The following is a 20,729-nucleotide window of genomic DNA, read 5'->3' as shown; positions in this document are numbered from 1 at the left end:
GTGCTGTTTGCCAGCGTGGCTATTACAGCCCTGATGGTGCGATCAAGAGGAATTTCATTTCACAGGTGAAAAGGGAACGGCGTATGAAGCGTCTGGAGCACGTCTACAGTCTCGCTATGGCTGCCAGGGCCCTGGGGAGGGCAGTTAAGGGCAACAGAGTGCAACAGGACACAAGTGTCTGACACATAAAGGTCGGGCACTTCGCTGGCACACAGCCACAATGCAAAGAGGGAGAGAGAGAGACAGAGGCAGGCAGAAAGAGCTAGAGAATGAATTAAAACATGGAAAATGAGCAAAGAAGTGGTTCACACAGAAAATGGCAAAGGAACATCAAGTGACTGATCTTCCATTTATCTACGAAGTACAAAAATACAGAAATACAACATGCCCATGGCCATGCTAAATCAGCTCTATGTGACTGCTAACAGAAAACATAAAAAAACGTCATCCAGTGAGACGAAAGCACCCAGTAGGACATTTGTTTTGCACTTTTAAACCTGAGGAGACATGGGTGATGTACATACAGCAGCAAAATACAGTTTACAAAGGGATAGTTTGCCCAAAAATAACCATTCTGTCATCATTTACTCTTCCTCAAGTTGTTACAGATTTTTACCACAAAGGAAGATATTTTGAGCAATGTTTGTAACCAATCCGGTTCTGAGCACCATTGACTTCCATAGTATCTGCTTTTCCTACTATGGAAGTCAATGGTGCCGCTGTTTTCTGCTATACCACAAATATCTTCCTTTGTGTTTAGCAGAGCAAAGAAATTTATTTAGGTCTGCAGCATCATAAGGATGTGTAAATGAGGACAGCATTTTCATTTTTGGGTTAACTATCCCAAAACCAAATGGGGTTATGTTTAACATTTTGGTTATTAAAAATGTAAACCCTGTATAGAATATACAGTACTGTGCAAAAGTCTTAGGCCACCACCACCAGACTTTTTTTTGGAGTTTTAATGTCCATTCATATTTATTTTGCACTCTATTTTATTTAGATACAAACTGAAAATACAGGAAATATGTACAAAAAAAATGTAAAAAAAAAATTCTAAATGTCTTCTTTAGGCATCGTCGGTGTTCAGTGTGACCTTTCTTGGCACTAAACACATCTTAAGTCTTTTTGAGCAGAATGAAGTAAAAAGACTAATTTCTTTAAAATTTGAAATTAAGATTTAAATTTATTTATGTTTAAGAGATCCTACAGTTTCCTGTTATTGCTCAAGTGGAAGGGGAGTTTACCCTAAAAACTTCACACATCAGTTTACATTTTTATACAGTTTTTAATACATACACATTTCCTGTTTTTTCTGTATGTATTTTATTAAAGAGACTGAGAAAGAATTATATATGATCACTATAACATTGTAAAAACATCAAATCTAATTCTGGCATGGTGGCCTAACTGCGGGTTCACACCAGATGCGAGTTCAACGATTTGCATGAGTAGATTACATACAAAGTCAATGCAAAGACGCAATCAGACGCGTCCTCGCGCAGGGTGATGCGAATGACGTGAATTGGGCTGTGCGATTGGCTCGAAAACATGCGCTATTTGCCTCAAACGTGCCTTTGCACAAGTTGAAAACATTCAACTCAAGCAAAAAATTAGCATGACACAAAGTTAAATCCCGTGAGTAATCTAGAGCAGTGGTTCCCAACCTTTTTAGCCCTAAGTACCCCCACAGCCCTATCAGAAAGGCTCAAGTACCCCTTCATTGAAACTAAACCAAAGTTGTGTTTTAAAGACAAATAATTAGTAATATTAATTAATTAATTATAAATTATAAAACATTAAAGTAAAAAGCACTGACTGATGAAGCATGTTTTTTTCAACAAACCACTATCATTGTTTGCATTTTATCAGCTCATTTGCATTTTAAAAGCCACACCCAAAAACAGCACATTTTGCTCAGGCCTACAAAATGGCAATTTTGACATGCTATAATTAATTATCTGTAGGGTGTTTCGAGATAAAACTTCACATATGGACTCTGGGAACGCCAAAGACTTATTTTACAAATTAAAAAATTTCATCATATTACCCCTTTAAGGGCCAGATTTACTAACAGCTTGCGCATTATGCGCAAACCATCCTTTTGGCGTTAAATAACGACTGAACTTACTAAAGACACGCAGTAGATATTTAGCTCTGAAAAGGTGTTATTTTTGCGACCTTATTGCATTTGTGGAAGTTTTCCTTTTAGAAGCAACATTAATGCGATGAGAGTATTACATTTTGCCAGAGGAACATACTTTAAAAAAAATATATAGTTTGCCAAGCCATGCTATGTTTAATTTGCTGGAGAAAAGAGGAGGAGAATTCACAAAGAGAAATCAAATCAGGTATTCTAAAACGTCTTTTACCCTTCATCTTTCGTCCTCCGGTTCTTAGTGTACTTTTACTTAGCTGGAATTTCACACTCCGCAGTCCGTATTTTCATTGCGATGTCCTGCCGAGGTCTCTTATTTGCGACCCTGTACTTTTTTGCGCTGCTCTTAGTAGATTGCAATGGTCATTATAGAAATGTGCATATCATTATTGTGTGCCTGTGTATTTTATTTGCGCCTTTGTAGTAAATCACACGCAAATTTTCCACTCCGGCACTTATTTGGAATTGAGCTCTCACGTCCTTTTAAGTAAATGCCCTAAATTTACTAAAATCTCAATTTAAGTTACTGATAATTAAAGTGTGCAAATAACTTAAATTATTCTGTTCAAATATAAAGAGAAACAAAATGCGTTAAGATATTCTCTATAAATACAAAATACATCATACGGGACAATATATGTTAGCCAAAAACAATGCAAAAGTTTTTTATGCATCATTTGAAAATGCAATGCAGCGGGAACATTATTTATGGTTAATAAACTTTGTGTCTTTAGAAACTATTCAGGTTCATTGAAAAGAACGCTCTTAAGTTGGACATCGCTATTGCGTTTTGGATCATGCAGCGCATTACTCTTGACAGCTAATTATATTAATAATAAGATTAAAATTACAAAGATGTCCTTTTTACAATGCTTTCCTCACAAAAATCAATCTTATGTAGATGACTGGACAAACAAAAGACATTTTTATTAAAAGTAAATGAGATCAAAGCAAAATGTAAATCATTTCGCGTACCCCCTGGAAACTCTTCACGTACCCCCTGGGGTACTCGTACCCCTGGTTGGGAATCACTGATCTAGAGCGAGCAATGCGATGCTACGTGTCTGGTGTGAATGGTAGCATAAGACTTTTGCACAGTGTATATTCATGACTTTTAATATTCTTATGTCTCTACTATCTGTACTAATTTGTATTTAATGTAAAGCTACTCTGCAACAATGCAAATTCTGACAAATGCTACAGAAATAAACATGAATTGAATTTACATGAACAAAACTGCATTAGACAGCTTTCTTAGGTCATACAATGCAAAAGACCAGTCTCAAAAATGAGCTGTGTGTCATCCAGAAATTGTGTATCAAGAGCTGATCCAAACCAGAGCTGTACAATATACTCACATACAGTATAATAAACAAAAGCATAAAGCCACTGATGGTTAACTAGGATTCGTAAAACAAACATGCACAGCCATAAAGGTACAAAAATAAAACCTTTGAAGTACCACCCCAGTGACAGAAAAGGTAGAGCTTTGTACCTTTTTTGTAATTTATTTTCTGACACTACAGTGATACAAATCTTATTAGAGTATAGTGATAAGTATTAAAGCTCTCATTTGTAATGCCTGTGAGTGTTTTAGGCAGGGTGTCTCAGACTAACACCTCCAATCTCATCTCATTGATTGGATTGCAGGTTAGCTGACTTCTGACTCCAGTTAGCTTTTATTGAAGTCATTAGTGTACACTGTCAGAAAAAAAGGTTTAAAACTGTACCTTTTCTGTCGCTTGGGTGGAACCCCAGGTATCATTTTGTACCTTTATAGGTATAGATAACATAATTTGGGGACATAACTGTACCTTAAGGATCTATTGTGTACCTTTAAAAGTATGGTTAACTGTTTTGTACCAATAAAATTTAACTGTTACAAACTTGTTCCTTAAGGTACACAATAGGTCCGTAGGGTATAACATTCTTCCCCGAAAGGTACAACATTTTTATGTGTAGTGTATACCCGTAAAGGTACTGTTGGAGGTACCACCCCAGCAAAAGAAAAATGTAAAATTGTATACCTTTTTTCTGACAGTGTAAGGATTCATATACATTTATATTGCGTGTTTAATAATACTCACTAAAAACAGTTGGGTTAAAAATAACCCAACAAATAACCCAATGGTGGGTTACTATAGCACCGACCCATTGTTGGGTTATTTTAACCCAATGAATTGGGTAGAAAGTTTTACCCAATTAGTTGGGTTATGAAATAACCAATTTGTTGGGTTATTTTTGCAATGCTGTTTTAACCCCATTATTATTATTATTATTATTATTATTTATTACTATTATTTGCTTTATAAATAAATAATACAAAACTTACAAATACATTTGTAATGCTTTATTTTCATTTAGTCATTTGCACTTGCATTTAAATGTATAAATACATACATGTATAGAAGCATAAATACATACACACATACATAAATATATACATACATACATAAATAAACAAAAACATAAGAAAACAAATCTACTCAATCTTATCCAACTAAAAACTGCTTAAAAGCATAGTTCACACATTTTGTCATCATTTTCTCCCTCTCATGTTGTTATAAACCTGTATATAAGTCTTTACTTTGATAACCACAAAGGTATATTTCAAAGAATGTTTAAAAAATAAAACCGATCATGAGCCCCATTCATTTTCATAGTATTCTTTTTTCCTACTATGACAGTCAATGGGGCTCATGGTTTCAAACATTACTCAAAATATCTTCTTTTGTGGTCATCAGAACAAAAAAATGTCTACAGGTTTGTAACGACAGGAGAGGAAGAAAATTATGACAATTTTCATTTTTGGGGGAACTGTCCCTTTAAGCAGGTGACAGTGTGTTCAGGAAACATCACATGGTACAAAATGTATTGTGTGTTACAGAAACTACTTAACAGTAGTGAAAGGCTTGGGATACTCTGTGTAAAATGTAAAAAAACTATTAAAGCACATGTCAACTGCTGGTCTTGCTCCTGGGCCATGCCTCCCCACGATAACAAAGGCTTGTGGTTAGTCTGATTCATCTCATAGCAGGACATGGGGTCTTCGTCATACCTCCTCCTCCAAATACTGAATTATGTTTGTTTTCTGACCTGAAGACAGAATTTTCACAATGTAAATATGCACACATAAACCGGATAAAAAAACTAAGTGTCATAAATGATACTTACAGGTTGCAAATTAATAAATGTTTGCTTTGCCTCTTGGTACTGTAGGACGGCTGAATCATCTTGCTGGCCATTTTGTAAGGTTTTTAATGCAACATCTCCAAGAATGTCTACATTTAAAGAAAATAATAATTAATTAAATCTCAAAGCAAACACATCCGACACGCTGAATAAATACTCTACTTTGACAGTAGATGGCGCTGAATTGCAAATTCAACCGTTACCAGGGTTACAGTAAACAGACGTGCAGGATTAAACTGCGCTTTATCAGGGATTATACTGAAGTAAGAGGACAATAAAATGCCATCGAGTCATTTCTTAAGACATTTACATTCAGAATGACATTTATATTACAGCTCTGTGTCTATAACACAGACCGGCTAAAAAAATATTTGGAGCAAAAAACAGCCGGTTGCATCCCTTACAAAAGTTAAAAAACGGTTTTTACTACACTTTAAACCAAAAAACATTGTCTGTTACAGAAACCATGGTTAAAGCAATATGGCAATCAATATGTCATGAAACTAACGTTATACTACTAAAAGAAGAAATTATTCATTTTCGTAAGGGACCATGCTGTTGGTGCTGTTTAGTATTAACATAAATTGCGATGTCTCTCTACGTTTATGATGGCTTAAAAACGCGTTTGGCATCGGTAACAGTTAATGAATGGAACAGGTGTAACGGACAAAAACTAGACAACAGCGTTTTTGTACACTTATTTAAACGTGACTGATAGTTTATTGTGTGTTAGAGCTTAAAGACACTTTGTAGCAAAATAAAACATTACACAGAGATATATATTTTAAAACGTACCTCTCGTGTCTGTCCGCACTCAGCAGTGGCACCTGTCAACCGTTGAAATTCAAAATGCGTGACGTGAGCCCGATTTTAACCCAACTCTCTGGGTTGTTATGGAAATAACCCAATACAAGCTAGGAATAACCCAACAGAACAACCCAATATGTTTAACCCACCTATTGGGTAAAACAAATAACCCAACGGTTTTTAGAGTGTAGGATTAATATACCATTGTCTGTGTGTTATCTCTATGGTTATGACCTATATGAAACAAAAATATGTAAATTTATGCTCATGCCTCTATGTGTATTTATGAAAAAAACTTTTATTCAATTTTAAGATGTGAAAAGATGCACAGCTTTGCATGAGGCAATACAGAAGTCTAAAAAAAAGTGTATTACAAGATGAGTGAGGCAAAAAGTGAGAGAAACAAAATGAAACAGAATAAAAAAAGTCTCAAGAGCTCTTCTGCTGCTTATTCCCACCGGAGACTTTCAATTTCAGTTGGTCTGAGAGAAAGGAGTAAAGGCTGATGCGGGACGGCCTGCACCTTTGTCAAACAAAGAAGGAGGGAAGGCAAAATAACAGTGATAAATGTCAGTATGATAGAGGCCGGTCAGATGCTACATCCTCATAGCAAACACGGCCGCTTCCACTATTGTTAGACGGACAGATTTAGGAGACGCTGCCCTTTCCTGGGGATGGAGACTGGATGAATTTAGAGAAAGAGGAAAGAAGCAGTCGACCTTTATTTATTGAGACGGAAATTGCATTACAAATCAAGAAACGTGTCGTTTTTTGTGTTTTCTGAGAAAACAGATCAGCGATCAAAAAATGTCTGGTTACAAAAACAACATGTGCACCTGAGAACAAGGTTTCATGCATCATCTACAAAATTAGATTCACTTGGACATGAAAATGATGCAGTGCTGAATTTACCGTATTCGCTTCAGGTTTTCAGCTTGTCAGCAGATTTGAATGTCTACAGTCCAAAATATATAAAATGGTGTATGACTCAAACATCCAATATGGCTTTTTAAAGCATGGGGGTTTTAATAGATACTGGTGAATTGTCTTGTCCAGGCATATACTGTATTAACATAAAAATAAATGCTTCTGCAACAGATACGGTGCTCCCCAAAAAATTTGGTCCCAGAAAATTTCTGCTAAACTGACAAAGAGGCTTCTGTGTAGGGTTGTGCCGATAGACGGTATATCGTGTATCGACGATCATCAGACATAACGCCAATAGCTGGTTTTCATGACGATATATTTAAGTTTAGGACTTACGTGTCTAATGGGATCTTTACGGTATGTGCGTGAAAGCATGCACAGATTCCAGAAAACCACTGGCTGTGTGAATGAACCAAAAATCTAATTATCCCAGACAAATCTCCGGACGCAAATTTCCGTGCATTTTCCATAATCTCTGTGTCCAAAAGGCTGTAGCAACATAACATGTCAATGCCCCTACAGACATCTTACAGTATTTTTATTCATAGTTACATAGTTTCTACACTCAGTAAAGCAGTAAGGTACTGTATGTAAGGCTAAATTGTTTTATTACCGTAACTTAATGTAGGTAAGTTACATTTTTGGCTAAACCTATAACACAAGTAGTAGATTTGCATGGTAAATGTGCCTTTCACACACATTTAAGACTGAAATCTCCAGTGTTTTTACCTATTTTACTAGGAGATGTAAAATAAAATTTGCCAATTAGCCCTGAATGTGTTGAAGAGTGAAATAAAAGCGGCATATTAATATTAATCAGATTCTCTTAAATGATTCATTCATCATAAAACCTCTTCTAGCAGCTCATACTGAGATGTAGCTGAGTACTATTAATTATACTATCATAACCAGCCCAGAGCACAAAGCGAAGCTGTTCTCATGAGGGCTTTTGGAGATCAGAGTAGAGATCACATTTTCCAGAAACACACCTCCAGCTTAGAAAGACATTCAGGGACAAGTTCATACCCAGACGTACTTATGCATACATAAGTTTAATCTGTATTACATCACAAGCATTCAGAGGACATTGTAAGGGTTCTCCAAACGGACTGCAAGTACAGTATAATAAAGAAGACAAAATAAAATCACTTCCAGTCAGAATAAAGATGTCTGTCTGTTGAAATATTTCATAAACTGCTGAGATTAGAATTTTAGGACTATTTTAAGTTTTACCATGATACATTTGGCCAGATCTTCTTGTCCTTTTTTGCATAAAGAGTAACCACCTGATTTTTCACATGGCTTAGAAGCATTTTTTTCACATTTATTTTCCCCAGGCACATTGATTATTTGATTTATTTGAACTTAACATTCAACACATTTCATTAGCACTTATTTTTATAAAAATGTATGTGAATGAAACACAACATTTGAGATATTACATTAATATCTAGATTAATAAATAGATTTTTAATAAAAAATTACTGTGGTCCCAGAAAATATTTTGACACTTAAAGGTGCAATGAGTGCATTTAAGATGGATCTCTTGACAGAAATACAATATAATATTAAATCTCCCATAACACACGCTGTTTCTGCAAATCTGATGTAAATCTGGAGTACCTATAGAGTAGAACTACATCTTTCATATCTCCGAAGAGTCTTTCATTTTTTCAGGTTTATAAAAGACGGATCAGGTCTAGCGATTCTTTCCGATAACATATGAAAAAAATTGGAAGGAGTTGGCACGAGCTACGGGAGGAGTGAGTCACGAGTCATGCCATACTGTATACAAAACAACTTATGATTCACTACATGTTCGTGTCATTTAAAATGCACTTAGGCACCGATTTCCAACATAACACAAAAAGTCTTACCGCATGCAACTCATGACCCTGTTGGGACTTTTCAACAAAATCCAGCGGTAAACAACAAAGACATACGCAAAAATCCGCTGCTACCATGGATAAACAAACTATATCAAGTGTTTCCATCATGCTTGGCTTTCTTCTCCTTACATCCAAAAACACACTTCTACTTTCATGCAATTGTTAAGTCTTGATATAAAACAAAACTGTCGCGTGGAGTGATACCTGTGACTTCTAGCGTCCTCGGTTCTCACTCTCCTGCTGATTGACGTGTGGCCATGCTTTTCCAGTGGAAGTGCCCATAAAAATAAATTATACGTATGGCTTACCCATGATAAGTCAGCTGGACCCGTATTCAAAAAAAAAACTTTCCGAAACTTGTATGAACCCCGGGTGAAGTGCATTCGGCACAGAAATACTCCCAACTGCTTTTTTGACACTTAGCATGAGGAAACAACTCTAAAACTGTGTTATTAAGTCAGAATGCATAAAATACCATTGAACCCCCCCCCCAATATTATACTATATTTAAATTACAACCTATACATAATGTAATATATACAACAACATTATATAATGAACTGTATTGTTTTTATTACCATATATTGAGCCAGTTTTATCTACATATACCATGGGTTTACTTACATGGAAGTCAGCGTCATGTTTCTACAGTAGCCCTAAATGGAAAAACCTCAATGGTTTCATCCCTACTTTGTCTCAAACAATGACATGTTTGTCCTGTGACAGCTACCGTAGCTTCTCATTGCATTTCTAAATTGAGGTCACCTCAAGATGCCGCTAAATAACCATACTGTAACGTTAAGTTGCAGTTAAAAATAAATTATTATTATTAAATAACAAAAAATCAATACAAGAGGGCTTTATTTTTCAAGCATATCAATTGATTTACAATGTACAATGTATTCCATCATAACAGTGATTACGCTTATTGGTGTTCTAGTCTTTAGGATGATGGTTACTTTAGTGTATTTCTTTTTTTGTAAAAGTGGAAATGACACTGATTTGTGGCTTCTACAGAGGCATTCATCATTGCTTAACAATCTCACAGTGCATGGTCGGTCTGTTTTGAAAGGCCTATATGTTATTGTTAAAAATCAATTTCTCTATGGTCAAACTGAATGGATTTTAACTTTGGGAACTCTGCTATTGCACTCTATTGCTCCACTGGGTATGCTAACACAAAGCTTCCTTCATTTATTAATGCGGTACGGTACGTCTGCACATGTTCCACTGCTTATGGTCTGTTAAGTCCATTGTAACCCTGCTTACATCGTCATGTTGTAGGAAAATGTGAATTTAGAGATTCATCTCTGAAGATTGAGAACAGAAGCAGGCAGAAAACAGGGCAGACTGGTTGTCTCAAATCACTACTGGAGTGAACAAAATTGAATTTGGACAGTGATGTGAATATTGTGTTGCTGAGATATAACATCATGCAGTAATAAATAATATTGAAGATATAATAAAATCAGAAAGATGAGCAGAAGTAGACAAATATATGAGCCGCAAGCCGTTCTTATTTACCTTACAATGTAATGGTTCTGTCAAGTGTTCTTGTCTTTTTCATTGTTCATGTCTTTTTTTGAAAGTTTGTCTCTTGTTTCGTGTGTCTTGTCCTGCTTGGCTTCCTTGTATTATGTGTCAGGTTTCCATTGGTTCTCTGGCCATATACATAATTTTAATGTTTCATGCCTTGGATTATACTCACGTCTGGATCAATTAAAGTCATATCTGCCTCATCTCATGATTTCGACAGCACATTACATACAGTACAACAATTATCCATGTTTTTATTTGTAGTAACCAAATTGTTTTGGCGTATTATCAGTGGTTTAACAGTAATGGGAGCACTACAAAATGTCCGACACCCAAAATAGTGCACTACATTGGATAAAGAGTGAATTCGTTCAGCCAGCCAAATCCTGACCCCGTAGGCACAGCACACCCTGACCACTTGTTTATCCGATGAGTGTGTGAATGTGAGATACAGAGAAGCAAAGGATGGAGACTGAAAGAAACAGTTGGAATAGGAGAAAAAGACAAAAAGAGTAAAAGTGTGTCCTTCGTTAATGACGGAGAGCGTCGGAATTTAACCTCAGTTGGCATGGCAACACCGACACAAGAGAGCACACAGGACCTCATTGAATGAACCCCCTTGAGCATCAAATCAATGGCTACACCGCAGACGGGTGTGAGAACGAAGACCGAAAACGAAGTTAAAGCACAAAGTGTATAGCAGGGGAAGGTTAACTACCGGCCTGTCAACCAAACCGGAGATTGGGAGGTTCTGGTCCTGTGTTTGAGCGGGCGGCCCGTTTTAGGAGGGGAAAACTGCAAGAAGAAGAACAGTGCTTGGTGAACATGTAATTTATCCAGTAATAACAGCCAATTAGATGCTGCTTTCTCAGTGGCCGGCTAGGTAACCAATCAGACTGAAATTGCCTTGGCAATGATTCGTGGGGGGGTCATCCTGTATCACAAAGAAAGATTATAGCTTCTTTTATTACATACGGTAATGATAGCTAAAGAACGGATTGCACTGACCTTGGAGCGTCATGACTTTATGCGGGTGTGTGTATTTTGTGTTATTGACAGTGCAAAGCTACACACATCCCATGATTACGAAGCGCGCTCCTAATATAGATGATTGCGTGTCATTTTGATTGGCTAATGGCCGTCCTTATGCCAGGCTATGAGTCATTGGGTCTTAGATTATGAACGACTGCAAATAAGTATCAAGACTGCCCACAGCATTGTGGGAGTTATAGAGAGAGAGAGAGAGATTGTGCGTAAAGAATAAAAAGAGAGAAAAACAACACAGTGCTAGTACTGAATAACAAAATAATCATGTAGGGTTTTTTACAAGTCAGAAATCAATGAACCGCAATCAAGGTTTTAACTCAAGTCTATAGCGGTAGCCAAAGTGAAACTCACAGAATCTGTCAAAGTTGAGTAGGAATGGCCGCTATCAACTCGTTCTACTGTACACTGTTTTACTTTCCCATCAACGTGACCTATTTATTTCCATTACATCCTGGTTATCCCAATGGAGAGCAACATGGGACCGATTTAGTTTTAAAGAGATGGACAGAACCATAGCAGTGCGCTTTTGATGATCTTAAAAAAATTCGTATCCACACAACATACAGCAACAGGCTATCGGAAGGACGCAGGGGATGATTCAAATAAAGTATTAACAAGTCTGCAAGTGCAATGAACAGCAAGACCTACGATTAGACAAGCTGTTCCTTTCTTGTTTACAGACTCGTAGTAATCACACATGAGGCTTGTAAAGCTGCCAGTTTGTTCAAGCTCAGGGTGCATTGGGCACCTGCAGTAAAGCGCTGATGTTTCCACCTGAGAAACGGCTACAGATGTTGACTTCATTGCTTCAGCTTAGTTCACATTTATATACTATAAATAATGATGGGTTGGTTTAACCCAAAGTTAGGTAAAATATGGACCAAGCCAATAAAAAAACAATACTTTTTAGAGTGTTTTACCAGTGATGGGAATAACGGCGTTATAAGTAATTGGCGTTAGTAACTGCGTTATTTTTTTCAGTAACGAGTAATCAAATAAATTACTGTTTCCCCCGTTATAACGCCGTTATCGTTACTGACATTAAAATGTTGCGCGTTACTAAAATTGATCTTACTGTAGTGATTTTCAGCCGCGTATACTCACTCTCTCAGCCAAACACTATTTTTCTCTTGTGTGTGTTGTGAGAAACATAACGGATGATGATTGGCTTAATTTCCATCGGTAGCCAACCAGAGGCAGAGTTCACAAAAATGCCCGCCCACACACGCAGTCCAAGTCCGAGGAGCGAGCAGCAGTGTTAAAAAGTCTGAGCAACTTGGTCACTTTGTCGCTAGATTTAGCATCTTTCTATCACTTTAGCGACTTTATAGGACAAATCTTTTTATCTTTTCTGGCGTGGTTGGAGACTTTTGTAGACTGACATGAAAATACGCGTCGTTTTCTCTTCTCAACGAGCAGCGGTGCTGCTGCTGACTGTGCCCCATCTCAAAGCACTGACATGCAGCCCGGTCATCGCGCATCAATCACTCCGAAAACACCGGCGACAGGGCGATGGCAAGTACAACAAGCTCAAAGGTAGCAGTCGCAAACACGAAGTATAAAGCACATACTTTTCCATTGTTGAGGTGAAAGGCAAGAATGTTTGTGTAATGTGCAACTTATGCCCATGAAGAAAAAGTCTCTCCACGTCTGTGGCAAGTAATTCTGATCTAATAAAGCACCTCACATCGTCACATGCTGCCACAAAATTAGTGATTTCTCTTTAGTATCCATTTTAGTCATTTAACATATTTAATTTTGTAAGGGGCATTCAAGTTATTTGAAATATAATTTTTTTTAAGTAACGCAGTAATTACTTTTCCTGGTAATTAATTACTTTTATAATAATGTAACGCAGTTACTAACTCAGTTACTATTTGTGAGAAGTAATTAGTAACTATAACTAATTACTTTTTTAAAGTAACGTTCCCAACACTGTGTATTACTGGTAAAAAAAAAGGTTTGTTTCCAGACCTTAGATGCACTGTAAATTGATTTGGATAAAAGCGTCCACCAAATGCATAAATAAACACTTTCTGGACACTTATAAACAGTGCATAATTTCTTTCTCTTCTACTTATTATTACTCTTGCTTTGTTTGCCATCATTTGTTTGTCCAGTCTGTAAACTTATGTTGCTTATTTGCACTCTTTCTGGTTCTCTCTACGCAGGTGTGTGTGTGTGTGTGTGTGTGTGTGTGTGTGTGTGTGTGTGTGTGTGTGTGTGTGTGTGTGTGTGTGGTTGTGTGTGTGTGTGTAATGTATTTTCTACCTTCATTCTCTCCTGTTTCAACGCTTATGAGTTTCCATGCAAATTACAAGTGAGTTAATTATATGCACACAGGCTTGTTTGTCAGCCATAAGAGGACGTATGTTCAGATGCTTTAGATTAAATAAACACATGCACCGTGTATTAGGGTGTACAGAAGGCTAAATTTAGCACGTTCAACAGCCCGTACTGTAGATATTTACTCCCAAATATGCAATGACGCAAAAGTACATACACAAACCCGGGAGGCCTGCCATAGAAATGAGACATTGATTTGTAATTAGAGGCGTTCGGTCATAAAATCTGTGGACTAATTAAAGAAAGTGAACTTAATGACAAACATTTACATATTCTTCCTGTGAGTTGCCCGCTCCACCAGCGGGCATTAATCACAGTCTGCATTCACTGAAACAGAAGATAAAAATCAACATCAGCTACAGTAGATATTTCAACAGCATTACGGCTAAAGTAGAATGATGTTGGTTACATGGAAAGTGTTTTGATAGCAGGGTGGACAGCCTTACTGTGGGTTCACACCATCCGCATTTGAGGCGTCAAATTCGCGTCTACCGTGTCTAGTTTGCCGCTTGAACATTTTGAGTTGACTCGCTTCATTCTCGGGTAAAAGCTGCGCATGAAATTCTAGTCATCAAGACATTCACGCGGAAATTTGCATCATGGGAGGGGCTTCTGCGACTCTGCTCGCTTCCTATAATTACGTCACTACTAGAGTAAGCTCCTGATTCTGATTGTTTAACGCAGCGCGTTTTTCTGCCAAATATCAAATTTTTTTACTCACACGTTTCCCGCAGCAATGCTCAATTTGCGGCATTCGCTACTGGACACGCGAATGAAGCGGAATTGCGTCTACCGCGAAGCGCTAAACACCTCAATGGCCCCGTGAGTCCTCCAGACGCGCGTCAACGTGTCTTCACATTGACTTAACATTGAAATCACACGCGCTTGACGCCTCTACCGTGGCTGGTGTGATCACAGCATTACAGTACCAAATTTAAAGGTGATTTTCTCAATATTCAGATTTGTGTACCCTCACATTCCAGATTTTTAAATAGTATCTTAGCCAAATATTCTCCTATCCTAAAAAAAATTATCAATGGAAAGCTTATTTATTCATTTTTCGGTTGAATTTAAACACATTGACCCTTATAACCGGTTTTGTGGTCCAGGGTCACATATAGTAGAGCGACTATCAAGAAAAAGTAAAAATGTCAAAGGTGAAAAAGACTGCATTGCACAACTTTAACTTTTCTCTACCATTGAAGAGTTAACTCGTCAATTAAGAGAAAACGCCAATGACGAGTATTTCCAGGTTTCCGCTAAACCGCTATTGTCCACCAGGCGGCGCTCTTCCGCAACTTATAAAACCTGGAAGTATCACCCAAGCCCATACAGCTGTTATGTCCGTGTAAGTTTTGAGGATCGCTCTGCATCTGATCTCTATCAAAAGTCCTTCAAAAAAAAAAAAAATTTGTATTGTTTTTTAAGAAACCTACCCATATTTGAGAGGTGATAAAAAGATTTGATATATTGTATGTTTATATATTTTAAGAAGAACATTTTCTGTAAGGCATTAAACTTTTATGAAAATTGAAAAATGCTGGCGCTTGCTGGCAACTTTTTTCAAAAACGCTGGCGGGGTAGGGGTTAACATGATTGGTGAGACAAGACCATTGCACAACAAAACCATTGGCCATCGGAGCAGCAAGAAGCACATACTGTACACATTAACAAGCCTTGTATATGCCTTCTAGTCCATTTGTCTAATACAACAGAGGAACCTGAAATGCAGCTGAGCTGACATAAATTGTATCTGACAATGCCGGTACCAAGGGAAGCCTTTTCTAAGCTCCATCTTCCCTCGGTTTCCATACTTTCTCCCTCCTTCTCTCCCTCTCCCTCTCTCTTTCTCTCTCTCCTAAACCACCTGTTGCTCTTTGTAGCGGCTTTCTATTTTCAAGCTTCTTCTTGTCTTGAAGGATATTGCTTTATCCACAGGTCCCTGAGAAAGTAAATTGCCTTTGTCTGCTTTCGAATGCATGGCACGAGAGACCCTGGAGGGAAATATGATCAGAAAGGTGCACGGAAAGCAACAAACGTGAATATTCAAACACACATGCACATCTGCAGGCCAGTATACATGCGAGTGCGCCTGCACCATGCTGGGTCTATTTTAATCAGCAGTTTATTTTAATGCCACAATGATAATAAAACTCACAGCAGGAAGCAGCAAACACACAGATAAAGACACACAGGTGTTTAAAACATCTTTGATTGGGAAAGTGGATCAGTAATGAAAATGAGGTAGAAGTTCTTTGACATAAATTAAAGTCCTCGGAGAACTATGAGAGAAATGGACAAAACTCGTTCTGTTTTGCAGCAAATTAACCGTAATGGGAAGAATCGCTCGGAATTAATCGCGCCCGCTGACAGCGTCGTTTATTTGTAAGCGCTGCCTTTATTAGCATCGAATTCACTAAAGGAATTATGCTAATCAAGCAACGGTGCAAACACCCGAAAAATTAGCGAGGAACGCAATTTGCACGCCGCAATTACCCATCTTGCAGACCTGTTGTGAGTGCTCGGTCTACACTATCTGGCATATTTTGCTGGGATTGTAGGGCATCGCTTTCCCAATGCACTCCGCAGCCTTTTGACAGTATGAATGTGCGCACGACTGCACGCTGCGACTGGATAAACGCCCTTCTTCCTCATTTGATAATCATTTCATGAATTGCTGAATTAAAAATGTACACAAATTTCCCTTTAAAATCCCCTGTGGTGAGAATCAAGTTGTCTGTGTGGTGTTTTTAATATGCTTTAAGATAAACCATGTGAAGAATCAGAAATAAATATTTCTACAGTTTACCAAAGACAGTCTCACACGTTATGAAACCATCTGTTTTTTTCCCCAGGCAAATTAAGCATGTTGTAACAGATCAGGTTACTGTGTTGATAGAGTGGATCTGGGGGTCCGAGCTGGTGCATTTGTATATGTATATATATACAAAATAAAGCAAAAGTGTTAAGTTTGTTAAATTCTAGTTATTTTAATGCATGAAGAAGAAATTTTTTAATTTGTTGGTTAAAGATGAGTTTTAAGGGATAGCAATATTGACTGGAGGGCTGTAGTCTGTCCGCTTGTGTAACAGTTCTATTTAAAGCCCCCTTAACCTAAAAAATACACTTGTAAATGTGTTTCTATCAGAAAATGAGTCACCAGTGTGTGTGCAGAAACATCCTGTTATTATACAAATCCATCTATTCTTCCTTGTGTAATCGCCTTTAAACCGCAACAGTCAAACATAACAGGCTGTTGGGGATCTCCTATCAATGTGATGTCACATTAATTACGCCCCAACCATAACCGCTCACAAGCTCTACCCACTACTTTGCAAACGGGGAGGGGAACAGAAGCTTTCTTTGCATTTAAAGAAACACACACAAAAACAGGGCACTTTTCATTGCAGCCACAATTGGCCACCAATTAGATTCAAGGACTGGATCTAATTGTTTTATAAAATATGTTTAGCCAGAAAGCATGTTTGAACTAACAAAAATGATAATGCCTTACCTTATAATACACAAAGCATGGTGATAAATTGGTGTAGAAAACTGGATTTTGGGTGGTTAGTTAATAAATCAGGATTTTCTGCTAAAATTAAAGCAACGGAAGTAGCTCTTTTTAGTGAAAAACATACCCAAATGTGCCTTATGCTCTCGTAGTATTCATTAATGCCAATATAATATACATTTTCTATGGTGGCAAGGCACTTATTTGAAAATAAATGAAAATACTTGAACATACAATGGTTCATTCTTAATAGATCTTTAAAGCAGTCTTAATTATAAATAAAAGAACCACTTAAATCCAGATGGCAAACGTTCAACTGTTTGTCCTAAGGGCTACATATGGTTTCTCTAGACGGCCAGCTTGTTTGCTTCTTCCTTTCGATCGTAATGCAATGTGATCGGTCTAATAATCCCCCGTGGCTCGGTTAGGCCATTGAGCAGTGGCCCTGAAATAGGCCAGCGCTCTATAGTCTCAGGTCTAGGTCTTTTGACCGTCTGCGGTGAATTATCTGAACATTACGACACTAATAACCGTGGAGTGCTAATGGAGACAGATGAGGAACCAGAGTGAGCTGATGAAAATAGTTTCATTTAACGATTCAAGCCGGGTGCTTTAACAGCACGAGACGTTTCAATCCCAAGTTATTAATTTGTCGATGACACAAAGTAAAATAGTTAACATGACATTTTATGCACTGATGATATGCCATGTTTTTTTTTAGTAAAGATGAATAATAAAGGCTCTATTATCAGGTAAGCACTGTAAATGACACATAAAGGTCTTTGAGTCCAGGGTTCTCCTCATGGAGGTCACAAAGCTCCTGTGTAAAAGGGGATTACAGAACCCACGGGTATTCAAACAGGTTTTGAATGCATGCTTGATTATGCAAATCCTCAAATTAGATCTGAGTTTCTTTTACTGGGATTTTTGAAAAAATAAAATGTCACTATTGGAACAAAATGAGTTTTGGAAAGATAAAATAAAGTGCATTCAAATAAATTAATATCATATTAGTATCCCAAATGCCACTTTGGAGAACCCAAAACGTTTCTTCTATGGCATCACTGCGGAGAACTCTTTATATAACTTTAATATTTAAGAGTGTACTCTTGACATTTAACCCATTACAAGCTTATTTTTCTCCATATTTCAAACAAGTCAACACTCTCTCTCTTTCTCTCTTGGGTTTTTCAATCAGCAAGAGTGATGTCGGGCCTAGTAACATAGCAACATTTTCAACCTTTCCACAAAGAACCTTTCGCAGTTGCCAATGTGAAGTGTTAAAAAAAACACTCTGAAAGTGCACTTCATCATGAGACACAGGGCTAGAGAAGCTTTTAAAACAAGCTTGATCGCCAGAGGAAAAGTCTGTGCTTTTTTAATACAGTGAAATGCTTATCGGCGCTAGGGAAGTCTCTCAGATAGGCATGTGGAGTGTGCGCTTGTCTCAGGGTGAGTTTGTGATTATTAAGATGAATCTTGTCCATTAGTGCGCTTATTTAAGCATGTGGAGGGTGAAACAGAGGGATTGATTCATGGGCTGCTCACTGTGGTATTACTACGTTGAGAAGGCTCATGGGGTAACTCATTGTTTATTAAAGATAAATTACCTGAAACACACATTGTGGTTCACATCCAATAGATTGTATTTTGGCTATGTCTTGGCAACCTTCAGTAGAGTCTATGGTATAAACGAAAGATTATCGACAGGTGAACATCTTTCACAATGAAGGTACAGAAGAATCAAGGTCTTGTTTTTGCTATAAAGTGTACCTGCTATCTGGCAGATATGAGTGAAATAGGTGTCCTGAAGAGTCACAAGTGTCTCTGTGACAGCCTTTGGACTAACACCCTTGAAAATAAAGGTGCTACAAAAGGTTCTTCATAGGAGAGCCACTTTCAGTCAATTTTTACGTTTTTTATAATCTAAAGAAAACATTTCAACTACAGAGAAACGTTTGTGCAACAGAAGGTTCTATAGATGTTACAGATAAAAGCATACAGCCAAAACTGGTTATAGCATTAGTTAATATTATTTTAGAGAAGTGGCAGCTCTAGCCTGTGGGTAAATTTAGGTGGGGCAGATTTTGTTTGATGTCCATTTTCTCATTAACTGACAATCAAAGTTAAACTGATTCTGAAATAAAAACTCTACATTAGGGCTGTAACGATTAATCATGCAAATGCGCGTTTTCTCAATGAATACATTTCAATGAATCATGGCGAAATCCCAGCACACCCAAAAGCCAGAGGGCGCTCTCGTGCAGAAACTTCATTTGTGCCAGAAGAAGTACCATTACAAACGCTATTCCAGGAAATGTCTATAAGAATATTTATACATATAATATCGCTGTTCTTCAAATTGTTTCGGGTATTTTCATGATAATAAAGAATATTTTGAATGATTTTGTTTAACGGGTGTTGATTTTTTAAATGCATGTTATAAACAACCCAGACTCATAATGTCTCAAACATGGAGAGGCTTCTTCGTGATCTCAACTAACAGATTCTGCAATAAAACGAAAATCACAAGTTTTGAAAAAAAAAAAAAACGTTTCCGTGACGTTTCACAATTATATCTAGTCTTTGTGACAGGGTCCTGGCAGTACCATGTTTTATGTGGGAAATGTGTGGTTTTAGTATTGGTTTATTCTGACCACGCATTTCCCGGGTCTCGTCACTTTTTACCCGCTCCCTTACTTGTTATTGATTTCAGCTTTATTTTTCCCTGTTTGTTAATAAATCCTTTTCATTGTCACGTCTGCATTTGGGTTCGTTTCTTGTCTAAATCCCTCACACTCTATATTATAAAATTAGGTTGATTTGTAACACTCGCGATGCTCACAACCTGAAGAATCAGCCGTACTTGGCACGCAGACTGATATGCACTTTGCTTAGGCTGAATGAAATAGCATTGTCCGAAACTACGTTTGCGTAACATAAAAAGCTAGAGGGGCAGATTCAAATCTGCCCATATGGCTCTCTATTAACTCGCAGCATTTCCATTTCTCACCACAAATTTAGCATGGGTAAAATGTGGGGCGCTGTTGAGCTGTTGTCAGCTCGATCATTATACAGTAGCGGAAAGAGTCGTGCACTCAATTTCCAAACATATTCATCTCACTTTACGATTTAAAATTAGTCTAGAAACTCTTTATAAAGAGTTCTTATTTTCAAGTGTATTAATATTTTGGTGGGGCACTGCCCCACTTTCCCATACAGACGACCCGCACTTGCTCTAAAGCCGGGCGGCATGGAGCACGCCTCTAGTCCCTAACAGCTTGGTGAACTGACAGCACGGTGACATGAAATG

At 37.6% G+C, this 20,729-nt stretch overlaps 1 protein-coding gene across 1 annotated transcript in view; it reads right to left on the bottom strand.

Moving 5' to 3' along the window:
- The window catches only part of LOC135729654 (transmembrane protein 132C), a 287,538-nt gene that overhangs the window by 103,379 nt on the left and 163,430 nt on the right, over positions 1 to 20,729 (bottom strand). The gene's annotated exons all lie outside the window — the stretch shown is intronic.

This window comes from Paramisgurnus dabryanus, chromosome 11 (genome assembly GCF_030506205.2).
Source record: "Paramisgurnus dabryanus chromosome 11, PD_genome_1.1, whole genome shotgun sequence".
Taxonomy (NCBI): domain Eukaryota; kingdom Metazoa; phylum Chordata; class Actinopteri; order Cypriniformes; family Cobitidae; genus Paramisgurnus; species Paramisgurnus dabryanus.
This window is presented reverse-complemented; position numbering and strand designations above follow the sequence as displayed.